General features: G+C 39.7%; 1 protein-coding gene across 5 annotated transcripts in view; it reads right to left on the bottom strand.

The window, feature by feature from the left end:
- LOC121313615 (MAGUK p55 subfamily member 6-like) overlaps nt 1-11,960 on the bottom strand; it is a 46,989-nt gene extending 35,029 nt beyond the window's left edge. Inside the window, exon 1 of one of the 5 annotated variants that reach the window (XM_041246336.1) lies at nt 11,873-11,960. The gene's annotated coding sequence lies outside the window, so the exon portion shown is untranslated. Of the gene's footprint in view, nt 1-11,868 lie in introns of all 5 variants that reach the window. The other 4 variants (XM_041246337.1, XM_041246339.1, XM_041246338.1 and 1 more) reach the window with 4 other exon arrangements.
- Between the last annotated feature and the right edge of the window lie 2,095 nt (nt 11,961-14,055).

Raw genomic sequence — 14,055 nt, 5'->3', positions numbered from 1 at the left:
CAGCATCTATAGACTTTTTGAGGGAGACAGACCTCCTGATGGTGTTTTACTGGATAGGTACAATTATTTCCTTAGATATGTATAGAGTTGAAGTTGGAAGTATGCACACCTTCTATTTGCAACAATGGTAGAACAACAGTGTTCAACGCACTTAAAAGACATGTTATTGTTGTGTAAGTACAGTTTAACAGAGAACAACTTTTGGAAATGACTTTTGGAAAATAGTATATGAATACTGTGCAACTACTGTATAGACACATACACAACAGTTTCATAAGGGAAAACAAATGTTAGTTATTCTCATGTGTTTTCTTTTCTCCTGAAAAATCGCAACAATTTAACAGGAATAGGGCAATAATACCATCTACAACAGTTTAAACAGTCTTCAAAGACGCACGCTGGATACAGTAAAATAGTGTATCTGTAATATTTGCGGTTCGGTGACCATCAGCATCATAATTTAACCTTGCAGATTGTTGCAGCAAACTTTACCAGTATTGATGTCTCTTGCAATGGGTTCATGGTTCACTATTGGTTTAGAGCGTTTTTTTCGCCTTCATCCACAATTCGTGAATTGACTTTGCTCCCATTTTCTTTGGATTGTTCTGATCTCGTAGGAGGTCTGTAGGTAACCCCTATTTGAATTTTTGCATGGAAATCCGACAGAAGAGGCTTTACGACTGTCGGATTTTTGAACTGCAAGTTTGATGAATCGCTCATGATTTCAGGAAAAGGTGTAAACAAGGAATTGTCAGAAAAGATTTCTTAAAAAGTTCAAGTTCTTTGATGAATAGAGCCCATTATCTCTAAAGAATCAACCTGCTCGATTTGGATTATCGGCGAGACTGATCTTTTTCTTTTTGCATTGCCCCCCCCCAGTTATTTTTGGGATTATAAAATATATTTTTGGGGAACTGGATATTTCAGTATGTTTCAACATACACAGCAATTTATACAGCATTTTGATTTTCGGCACTATTATTATTAGGCTTCCAAGTCAAAGTTTTTTTTCTATTATTACTATTATTTTTCTTCCCAAAACTTTAAACTGCTGCTGCTTTGAAGCTGTGTGACTGATCAGGGTCGGAATTGGCAGGTAACAAGCTGGATACATTGGCTGTCAGACGCTGAAAAAATTTTGCTGCTGCGTCCTTGCAATTGATGCCGTGACGCATTTTTCGATAAAACCTTTCGAAATCTTCTTCTTGGGAACCGGTGAAGCAATTGATCTGCAACTTGGCAAGCATCATCAGCATCCAAACCTGCAACAAGTTTGCAAAGCAGAAGTTTCTGCGATAAATTTTAATGTCAAAATGGCTGCCACAAATCTTATCGAAATGCACCCTTAACAGCAAACTGCTGCTATTTGAACACTGTTTGACCAACAAACTCTAAACTTGGTAGTTATCATCCCCAGTAGCAATGGGATACAAATATGTGAAAATGGTGATGTTTTATAAAACAAGATGGCTTCCAGGTGTATGTTTACATGTGAAATTTAAAACTCACTCAGTTGACAAACTGTTTACTTGACTAACTCGAAACTTCACAAGCATCATCCTTGACACTGTAGCAATACAACAGACTTTTAAGAAACTCGTGTTAAACCGAAATGGCCGTAATGCGCATTTCTTCTTGAAACCTCACAAAATCTTCTGCTTTGGAACAGCTGAAGTGATTGATCTGACACTCGGCACATACTGTCACCATCCAAACCTGCCTGCAAAGCAGAAGTTGCTGTGATACAATTCAATAGTAAAATGGCTGCCACAAATTTAATCAAAACCCGCCCTTAACAGCAGACTGCTTTTATTTGAAAACAATCTACCTAAGACTCCAAACTTGGTAGGCATCATTCCAGTGACAGAGGAATACAAATATGTTAAAATGGTTATGTTTCGTTTAACAATATGGCTGCCACTCCTACATTATTTTCTTCTATTTAAAAACCGCTTCAGTTTAAAAACGGTTCACTTGATTAACTCCAAATTTGAATACCATCGTGCCTGTTTCGGTAAAATTTACATTTTCAAAAATGGCATTTGTGCGTTAAACAAGATGGTTGTCTGACACATTTTTGAAAAAACACTTTCAAAATATTCTTCTGTGGAACAGTTGAAGTTGCTGATTTTAACCTTGGCACATTGAGAACTAAACACGCTTACACAGGTACTGATACAGGGGCTTGGGAGCCATAAAACTGCCTGGTTTAGAATAGTTGAGAATACTAGTTGAGAATGTATTTGATAGAGCTGTTTGTTATAAATTGATAGTCAGTAGTTTTTAAAATGCTGTATGCATTGTTGTTTAATTTAAATCTGTATAGTTGGTTCTTAAATATTGTATAAAGCAACAAAGTATTCTAAAATATACAGGGGTTGCTTATTTTTAACTGCAGTATATTTTAGTAGCTGTATTTACGATAGTTTCAGGATTGACCTACTGAGTACTGGGAAATGTCGTCGTTGCCCGGCCAATATCGTTATTTCGATCGTTATGACTACATTGACCGACAAAATTGGACAATGCTGTCAATGACCAGCCAACGCTGTCATTGGCCGTTGCTTGTGGGCTCTAACAACAATGCCCGGTCATTGGCCGACTTTGAACTTTGTCCATAACATACATTATTTCTAATTTTTTAGAGAGAGAGAGAGAGAGAGAGAGAGAGAGCTCACAGTATACCTTAACGTTAAAACAAGGTTGCTGAACAGGGCACCTTAAAGTTACTTTTACTGTAGTGTAATTATTTTCAGTACCTTCTGTATAAACAAACTACATTTTAAAGCAGAAATCATATGGCAGATAAATACTCATACATCATAACTACTGTACATCATCCAGCTGTTTGTTGGCATTTAACCTGTTTGCTAATATTTTACAGTGCATTTTTTGCTGCAAGTCACACTATGCAATGCACATTTTTAAAATCTGAAATGAAATACAGCACAAGAAATTCACACGGCATAAACAAATATGGAAACTACTAGAACAAACCTTACAGATTTCCCCAGAGTATTTTAAACACACTGATACTTCTTTAAAAAAATGTAAGTAAAATATTAATAATGGATATATAAACCTACAGGAAACCTAAATTCTAATTGAAAAACTTTATATTTCGTGCACCATAATTGCTTTCCATTTTAACAGGAGGGATGACTACCATTAGAATACTGCAGCAAACCCTTCTTAACTAGCAGCAGAAGAGAGGCAGGCATTGGCGGTGAGTCATTGGTGGCGTGACAGCTTGTCTTACCTGGCTCCCTCCCTGCCCTCCCCCCAAGCACTTACTAAGAGGCAAGAGCAGATCTCTGCAAGAGAGACCCGAGATTAAAAAGGATGAACTTACAAATGCTGCTCATTAACAACAGACCAAGCAGTGCTTCTGTATCAGATACCTGCAAGGGGAGAGTCTACCACCATGCCATATAGTGTACTGTCCACTAATAACCTCCCACTTGCCTCCCATTATTTGTATGCATTTGATGGGGTTTGTTTTCTCTGCAGTTCAGTAGAGCTAGGCATACAGTACTAATGACTTACAGGCAATCCTAAAACCATTCCTTTTCACCAGACTTTTACAATAAACATTTTTGAGTGTGAAAAACTGAAAATACGAATACATTTGCAAAAAGATGGTTGCAGTATTTATATCAAGACCCCCCCCCCCCTGGGGCTCACTCACAGTGCTGATAGGTTATGCAGTTTATGTTCTGTTGAAGTGCAAAGGTTGAATACAATTACTGTACTCCATTTTTCACCTCATTCAACATGGAGGGTTTGTTAGTAGAAGTGACACCAACCCACACATTAATACACTGTTTACTTTATTGCAACATATGTCGTTAATAAGGTACTGTGCTTTGCAAGCCTTAATCAAAACAGGGGAAATGATGATACTAAAAGTAAGGTCCATTCAGTCCTATGGGCAGGTGTAAACATACAGTAAAGATGGACTATGGCAGCACTGTACAATTATTGTGCAAGGGTACAGTAGATACTGTATGGTGCTTCTACTTTAACACAGTCTCTGCTTTAATTAAATACTTCTCCCACACTTCTAGTACACTGTTGGAACAGTGTAAATCAGAAGTCTCATACGTCTTCTCCAGTCGAGGACCTTGTTTCAATCAAGATTAAAATTTCCATTACATGAGTGAGTAGATGTTAAAACTTCATGCTCATTTGAACTCGGCTGCTGCCAAGACAAGCACCAAGATGTAGCTTTACAGTAAAATAAAGTGATCCATCTGCATCTCCATCCATTTGTGTTCCTTTCCATCTGTAGATATCCTTCTGCCTGGTGTTGATGGCTGAAGTGTAATGCTGGTTCCAGGGATCAGCTTATTTTGCCTCCCCAGCGCATCAGCACACACAACGGCTGCGATGCTGGCTCCAGGGATCAACCACAGTGCGGTCTCCCCAGTGCACCAACATGACAACCGTCTACATTGAGCTAAATAAGGTACATCTCTGGGGTCTTCAAGTGGGCACCTTCCATTATCAGTGTTTCGCTGACTAGCCCACAACACCTCAAGAGGGCTCGACGGTGATTCTCAACTCAGCCCAGCTAACTTACCCGTACATCAGCACTTCTTTCACTTGTGCTTGTGGATCCCCAACCAGAATCATTCCGTCTCAACCACAGCCAGTTGCTGCTCCTCTCTGCTGCTTTAAATAAGTTCTTCACCGAGCGACACAACTTGGCCACTGAATCCGACGTCTCTGAGAAACCGGGTTGTAGAGTGTGCCACAAATCCTCGACAACCCATCTCCACTGGGTAAACCTGGACTCTCCATTCTCGCTGTTCCACTTCAGCGGCTAATTGAGCATACCACAGTTTCTTCCTCTCATACACCAAAGTAAACCATCCTTGGCTAAGACCCACCTTACATCCTGTCAAAATGTATCTTAAATGTTGCAGGTGATGAACAGAAAGGACATGAGGGATCCTCTCCTACCAAGAGGTTTAGGTTCTGTGGTGATGGGAGAACATATTATCTTGACCTGATGAGGAAACTGATCCTGCTGTGTTCCATTGTCCACAGGTCTTACCAGCTGATCTTGCGTTGTTCCACACTCTCCCATCTCACCCATTCTCCCTGCTTGGCCTGGGAAATAACCTTTACTCTTCTCCATTGCTTCCTCAGCTGTCTCATTTCTCTAACTAAGCATTCAATCTCCTGCTGCCGTCTAGACTTTCCAGGAATAGTTTGAACTTTCCTTCCTTTTTCAACTCCAAACCTCTCTTCTACATGCGTAGATGATGTCTCCAAATTTATCCAGCTTCTTTTCAACTTCCACTTAACAAAACAGAAACCTGTGTTTACTGGGTCCCACACAGTTCTCACAAGCTCTTGTCCAGGCTTGTGCCCACCAAGGTTCTTTTCTCTCTTACGCTGGTTCGTTTGAACGGGTTCACAAGGATCATTAGGTTCATCACTAATTGTATCCATGCAAGTCCTCCTCACATCTATGACGGTGGTGTTGATAAACAGTGGTTTGTTTCCTGTCACTGGATTTCATTCGACTGACTTTGTAAGAAGTACTGATCAACGTGAGGCCCTTGTCCCTTCTCCCTCAAGCATTTCACTCTCCCTTTATGAATCTTCAAACCCCTGACCGCTGCTGCCTTGCTCCAGGTGCAGACACAAACCTGGTGCTCTATGTCTTTGCACGAACTAGTCTTTTGCGAAATACTCTCCATTCTCATATCCGTTTCCGTTCCTAAGTCATTAACCGTGTTGTACAACATTGAGTCATCTTCCGACCCCGCTCTCGCAGACTCTAGGGGTAATTTTTCTCTTTAATTTCTTAGAAGCCTGGAGCGGGTATCTCCAGCATCTTGTAAACATAGAGCCGGATACTGCCGACAAGGACAGCTAACCCTTGCCAGCCCCAATGGGGTCTCTTTCCTCCTGTCAGCTGTCTCTCCAGGCTGGTACTGTACTAGGATACACACAACATAATGTAAATGTATGTCTAGGCTAATTAGCTTTTATGGTTGGAGTACAATTAAATTAGAAAAGGCGATATAGTAGTCTATGGGGAAAGTAGAAAAAAGAACAACTTTTATATTTATGACCCCTTACAACACTCTCTACAGTACTGTGCATATCATTTTTTGACAATAAAAAAAGTAAAATAATGGGATTAGAGTGCTAGAGTACAGCTGCATTTGAGGTTTATGAATTCAGATACAGTTTACTGTTACTTTCAATCATTAGCTCTATTTAATATTTTTATTTTTTACTGCGTTTCCAAGCTTGACACCGGCTGGGAAGAGTTCATTTTGCTATGCAGGTATTCTGAAACTAAGTACTTATTAAAAGTAATAAAAAATGTGAAAACATATATTACGTAGTTTCTTTAAGGACTTTCAAATTAACACATAACACATTTAACTGTACTAATTCACTGTGTCCTTGTGGAAGGGGTGTGGGTAATTCACTGACTAGGAGACAGACAGGTGTAATTGAAAACACCACACAGGTGCCCAGTTTTATTTGAGACCAGTTCTTGCTTTTTCCGGCAGAGGGCACTGTTGACCGTGGGCTGCCTATCAACGATGATAGACAGCACCACGGAAATACCACAGCTGGTACGCGAACAGCAAGTGCACTCGCAGGTGCTCAGAGAAATAATAATGAAAACAGAAGGCGAAAAGAACAAGGGAAAATAAAACAGTAGTAAAACTACAAATAAAAGGTGCTGCACTCGGCAGCGTTATCCCGGTCGCCGCTACCCGCACGACCCGGATCACCGTCCTACTCTGTCGGCTAACTAGCCTGCTCTTTTACAATACGCCGGGGTCTGCCCAAGGGTTCCCCGCGCTCTCTGTCTCGCTGTGAAACTCTTTCTTTGTTCCGGCTGATTCCCGGTCCTGAATCAGAGCTTCCGCACTCTCGGCGCGTCTAAGTGGGCAGACCTGAGGAAACAACAGAGCATTTTTTTATAGGGCTAGCAATCTGCCAAGACTCGCCTCTCAGCCATTCAGAGAGGGGGAAAGTCCACACACCTACCTTCCCACCTCCCCGTGTCACTGTCATGACTCACAGGCGGTTGTTGGAAGACTGCCGCCCTCTTCCTGCAGTACTGTGAACACACCAGCAGAGTCAGCACAGATCTCTCCCTGCTACAGTCCTATTAACGTTTGTTTGTGTACCTATATTAATGTAGGCCTATTTGTGCACTTGGTGTCTCTCTAGCAGGTAAAACTGCACTTTTAAATTTCTGTCCAGCTATTCCAGAATAACCATAAAAAAGGGGAGAAGACAGTATGACTTGAAGCAGTCTGACGATTGAGTCGAGGAGGGGTCACAACTGAGTCAAGGAGGGGTCATGATTGAGTCAAGGAGGGGTGAGGATTGACTCAAGGAGGGGTGAGGATTGACTCAAGGAGGGGTGAGGATTGACTCAAGGAGGGGTGAGGTCTTATGTCCTACAATGGACACCGTACACAAGACCACACTCACAGCAGCCAGAGTACAAACACAGCTAACAGTGAGATGGACTTTAGTTAAAGACACTGTGTCCTAGTTGGCAGCCGTAAAGCAAATATTCCCAAATACCACAAAAGCTGGAATGGGTAAACAAATGAATGCAAACTAGGAATGTTTTAATTAAAAAAAGGCCAATTAAATTAAGATGAAAAGCAAAGATAACTGGTGAATGCTGTAGAAAATTAATTAACCTGTTTCGCTATTAGTAAAACTGAGACTGCCACAGCTGTTTATAAAAATCCTGGACTGAGACATGGGCTCTGCAGTACATGTTAATTAAATATCATAATTGAATTGTCCTTTAATTAATCCAAAAGATAATTACTGTTGCTAAGCAATTGCTTGTGGAGACCACATTTAATACCAGTGATTCTCTGGTAGACATTTTTAAGTCACAGGTGTTTTTTGCGACTCTGTACTAATCATCATTTAGAAAAAAAGATAATTAAGCCATTAAGTAAATGACTTACTAAGCCATGTCTCGCAAACATGTCAGTCTTACAAACACCAAGTGTTTGTTAACACTGCCAGAATACAGTATGAGCTCATCTAGGGAGCTTTCCCCAACAGCACAAGAACATTGTGTATTGTAGTTTCATAGAAATGTGAAATACAATATCTACTCATAAACAAATACATTTTAAGTACCGGCATGTCGGTAACATGCATCCCATGCCACACAGGTAAACAGAAATGTAGAACCATCAGTATGATGTAAACGCTGATGACCATGATGTATATCAATGTACAAAACAGTATAGAATAAGAAATGGTAAAGTTGTATCAAAGGCCTACGCAAATGAGGTGCTAGTGTCATGGTTAAGTAAATGGCTGGTTTACAGTATGTGGAATTAACTTATGGCATTCCAGATACATGTAAAAATGTAAGTGTGACATGGACAGTTGCGAGGCACAGTACTGCATAATATGGAATATGAAAGAAAAAAAAAAAAAAACTACTTTACATTGCCTGCTGGATAACACTTCTGCACAACCACATACATAGGCCTAATCTTTGCATAGTACTATTAAACCCCAAACTGGGATATTCCAAAAACAAAAGGCTTTAAAACATAGAAGGATTTTGTAGGGTATATTTTTTAAAACTATGCCAAGCAGACAAAGGTTTTGATGAGTGTGCATGGGCAGTAGTCAAAAGTTTTACCTAGGTGTTTTTAAAGTTAGGGGAGAAGACTGAAACACACATGCACCAAACAATTTTGCATTCAAGACTGAGAACAGCAGGTGCTGTATTACAATTACTGATCTTTCAAAGATCATAAAGCATTTACTTCCATATATCTAGGATTATGACAATGTTGGACACTGTGGGGAATCAAACTCATTCGTGAAGTCAATCCCAGTTTTACAAAAAACGTACAGAAATAGCACTGTACTATAAACTAAGTAATAAATTGAGATAAACAAACAAAGTAATAAATATAAAGAAACTAAGTACTAAATTGAGACCAATTGTTCTCGTCATTTTTCAAGGAACGGGACATTTGGTGTTTAAGGATTTTTCCACGGATCACTACCAGCTCTGGACCAAAAACAAATGTACTCTATTTACTAAAAACTTCAGCATCCGAAGCACTGCTGACAAACGTTGGGTGTGTTTCGGTGACCTTGGTAATAAGATGTTGATGTTAAATACATTTGACAGAGAAGGTGAATTGGATAAGGCTTGTGTCCAAGTGCATTTGATGCACCCTGTAAGGTAGCTATTGAGTGGCCAGTGCTTTGGTTTATTCTTTAGTTAAGGTCTTGGATTTTATTTTTATTTATTTATTTATTTATTTTTTTAAGTCTGCTACAGGCTGCTTCTGTTCGAGATCTAACTTCAATGGGATTGTTCATTTAGCAGCAGTCTGTGGGACCCTTTGTAACGTTCACATTTTTATTGTATCATGTCCTGTTATCACCACGGGTCGGCACCATGTCGAGTGGAAAAAAAACCACACACACAACACAATATCTTTGCCACGGACAAACACCACAGAAGTTATGTGCAATTACATGCCTGTGCGTGTTAGGCGTATTCACTGCCACGGACACGTAAATCTTGTGACGGATGTGTGTTCGTGTACAAATGATTTATCACAGCATCACAGGATTTGGAATGAGATATACTGAATAAGGTTTTCTGCCTTCCATTTCATTGAACGTAACGGACTAGTACATTAGCAGCTATGTCAGTAGGGCGACGAGAGATGTACAACAATCATCCAGTAGATCAGTGGTCCTCAAAGTGGTGCGGCAGCTGTGATTAAATTATGGGTCGTGAACACATTTCTGGCGGGTCGTAGCATGGGAAAATAAAGCTTTAAACACGTTTTCCAACAAAAGCGCCACAGCAATCTGTTGACAGCGCTGCTTGCTTATGCTGTACTTGTACATAAGCAACTTTTTTTTTTCTTGTATGGCTTCTTCGATACGATCAACCAATTGAATATCAGCATTGTCTCTGCGGTAGTCCAATAATAAGTTAGCTGGGTGGGACATAAACTGTGTCTGTTTCAGGTGCAGGTACTGACAGTAAGTTTAACCAGTAGGAGAGTCAAATATCTGCCAAGTTTTACGCAGCTGTCCAATCATAAGCAAGCAGAGGCCGTTCACGGTATTCAGCATGAAAACTGATGGCGAGTAGCCAAAGAGAAAAAGAAAGCCGACAGCTGTCCAATCATTCGTGAGCAGAGGCGGGGTGTTAATATGCCGAGTAAGCACTGATTTTGCCGACTGTTATTACGAAAAATAATACATTTCAGTATTTAGAATTTCATTTTCTATCTCTATTTTTTATTTTTATTTCACCAGACAAATGAAACGCCGTAGTTGATTTAGTTACGAATCCACTTTCTCTGAATAATTGTACTGGAGATGAGCGATCTTTAAAACACAGTAGTGTTGACAAATTTTCCAAATTGAAACAAAACGAGACGCTAGCTACACTTGTATTCACGGTTATCTGTGTAAACATGCTATTTACAAATATTTGCATTGCGTATTTTATATAAATTATTTAATGAATATGCGCAGCATGCACAATTACTGCCTGAGATTTGGCTTTATCAGAGTGATCCAAGAATAACCCCACTAAAACTCTTAAAGAATATATATATATATATATATATATATATATATATATATATATATATATATTATATATATATATATATATATATATATAATGTCGCGAGGAGGCAGTGTGTAAGATAAGAACCAATGCAATAGTCAGCGTGCCCGCAAACAGACAAGCAACATCAATTTATGCCCGTGCCCAAATGACTTTGAGGACCGCTGCCAAAGATGTTGTGGCAGCAAAGTGACGGAAATGTTTGAACCACTTCCCAGACGAAACCACTTGACTTTGCATTCATCTCGCTTTACAGCAAAATACTTTCCACAACATATGCGAGTGCAGTTCGTTATAAAAGTGCTGCAAACATTTTCTAGCTCGGCAGTAATTTGTTAGCTAAGCACACACAGGGCAATCATGTTCCCACAGCGCCGGCCACACAAGTCACGAAATCTGACACCACGTTTAAATAAAATAAAAAATCCATGCAAAAACCCAGCACACATATTACATTTGTAAAAAAAAAAAAGAAAAAAGTATACATTATTTTAGAAATTATTTGCAATTATTACAGGTTAACGTATCAGCTCCAACAAGGCACTTGGAGTCGCACAGGCAGTGACTTCCCAGTTAATGTATTTATTTAAAACCCAACAAGCATGTGTGACAGTGTGTCCGAAAGCAATGTTGTGCAGACTCATCATCCAATTCAGTATCAGGCATTGCGACGACAGCGACATGTCATTTACGGTACAGGTTCAATACAACATAATTGACATGCATATCTCTGCCTCTGTGCTAGGCTCTACCACGGTCCACACTGCACTAGGCTGGGTCAAATCAATCCCATTCCGAGATATTATATGGGCACACTATGACTTGGGACGCAGTGACCTACTCGACTAACTACACTACACATCACCATATTCTGTTTTTTTTGTTTTGTTTTTGTTTTTATTATTTATTTCTTAAATAAAACACGAGGCCATTTCCAATATATTCGCAATTCTGTCAATAGTCACATTCTGGCATTAAAAACATGCCCGTATGCACGCTTTACACTCGCAAAGGCACTGCCTCGATTTAGCAATGAATTATACTTGCTTGCGTTCACTGTCTGAACCAGGCAAGCACAACACAGTTCTTACATTACGAGTAGCAGACAACAGAGGATAGTTTTACTCAATACAAAAAGTGCACCTTACTTCGTGTGTCTTTTGACAGAAAAGCTGTCCATTTAACTAAATTCAATACAAATAGATATTAAATATCCAGTTACTTACATACCGAATGTATTCAAGTAGTAGTATTACGTCCAGGTTTGAAATTCAAAACCTCACGGCTGTCGTGGACGCTCAGTTTCTCTTCCACGCGACCCCTGTCCATCAAACCTCTGAGTCACTCCCCATTCTTGTGACGTACAACAGCTTTACAAATCACATCCAGAAACCTCCAGTTCCACCCGTAGGTGCCCTACCGTAAAACCCCGCAAATAGGCGCTATTTACTTCAAGCGCTTTAATAGTACTGAAAGAAGTTTAGTTTGTATGTGTTTTTTTGTGTGTATTTTTATTGTTTTTCTTTCATTCTTTTTTCGTGTGTGCTTTTGAATTTCTATGTGGGTTTTATCTGTTTTGCATGTGTTTGCACTTGACCACTGTAGTTATCTATGAAATTGCAGAAAGCGGGGCCTGAACAGTTTTTTTTTGTTTTTATTTTTTTTATTTTTTTTTTCAATCTAAGTTAGATTTAGGATTTATAATACAGAAGCTCTCATTTTTTTATTTCTTGTCCACTCTAAATACTTCACACATTCGCGCTAGGTAGCCCGGCTTAAGAAAGCGCCTATTTGCAGACTCATAGGACAGAGGCAGACCTTGCTGCCCACAGAACAGGCTCTGTGGTCACTGTGAGACAGTAGCGGTCGAAACAGTGATGCATTTACCCCAACACTGCAATAAATACAACCAAACAAGGGGAGTGTTCTTTAATAAAATAGTAAATGCCCATCTACTTTTTTCCAAACATGGCAGACCCCAAAAACTGGCTGTACTCCTAGGGGAGGGATACACAGCCGCCTGCCACAACCAAAGGGCGCGCAGCGACACTGCATAAGGATAAACACTTGGGAGGAGAGGAAATGTATTACTTGTAGCTACTGTATCATTTTATTCTGATTCATTTATTTTTCATCATTAACAGTACTATTTTCCCTTCAATTTTTCAGTTTTTTTAATTCGTTTCCACCCTCCCCTTAATCCTCTAATTTATTTGTTTTACTGTATTTTATAAATCAGTTTGTTTATATAGTATATATAGTAGCGAACCTCAGTTTCCGCAGGCAGTCGCATCACACAGTGCGAGGCACTCCACACATAGGCGGAGGGCGGTCGTGAACCCCTGACCTCTCGCAATGAAAGCATAGCGCCGATGCTACAGTACAAAAGAGACGGCTCCTTTACAAGCAGCGTATATCATACTGCCAGCCCTGCTGCTGCCTTCCCCCGCTACAGTGTATATAATGCAATGTATATATATACATGTATGCATTGTATAATTGCTTTGGCAACACCTGTGTAAGTCAGGCCAATAAAGCACCATTGAACTGAATTGGTGATAAGTTTGGTGACGCTGTTGTTAGAACGCTGAGTTGGACATGCTCAGTTGATGCAGTGTTTGGGCAGTTCCAGCTTCGTGTTTACACATCAAGACCTGTCAGTATTTTCACTTCAAATGCTCTTTTTAAAAAATGTCAACAATAAATCAGTTGACCAAAACTCCCAAAACAAATAGCTATAACGAAAGCTATTTTTGGTTCATTTGTAAACCCTACAGCCACATGGTTGCATACAGTGGCTTTAAAAAATGAGAAACTTAAAACTTTTCATTTGTTCTGAACAGTTCGTTGAACACAAAAGCATTCTGGTTAGGATGGCCAAATTGTTGCATGTTCACCCAAAAGGGTATCGCTGCAGACTGCAGGCTCATCCAGTGTCGCTCAATGGATGTGCCTTTAGTAAGCCATTGCTACAAATAATTTCGTACTTTTATTAAAATATAGATGCTCAGAAATCCTGCGAAGGAGTAAATTACAAAAAAAAAAACTTTGCATTGTGGAGCTTTGAGAGAGTACCTCATACCCAAACAGCAATGACCAGTTGTAACCCTAGCCTCCATATTGACTCTGATTATCAAATTCGAATTAAGGAACGTCAACAAATACAGATTAAAATGATTTAATCTAATTATTAATAACGTACCTTACTGGTTGAGGTTTCTTTGAGCTCCTGGTTGTTTGAATGTGTGAGTTCTTTAACGTCACGCTGCCTTCCTCTTCCTGTGGTCTGCAAAGTGACCACAATGGTTATTTCTCGCCAGCGAAAAAAAAAAAAAATGTCCTGCCCATAATCTCTGGACAGCCAGCTTGTTATCCTTTTGATCTATGGGAGGTGAAAGTAACAAAAATTAAAT

This window comes from Polyodon spathula, chromosome 3 (genome assembly GCF_017654505.1).
Source record: "Polyodon spathula isolate WHYD16114869_AA chromosome 3, ASM1765450v1, whole genome shotgun sequence".
In the NCBI taxonomy this organism is placed as follows: Eukaryota; Metazoa; Chordata; class Actinopteri; order Acipenseriformes; family Polyodontidae; genus Polyodon; species Polyodon spathula.
Note: the sequence above shows the minus strand (reverse complement) of the source record. Positions and strands in the feature narration are given on the sequence as shown.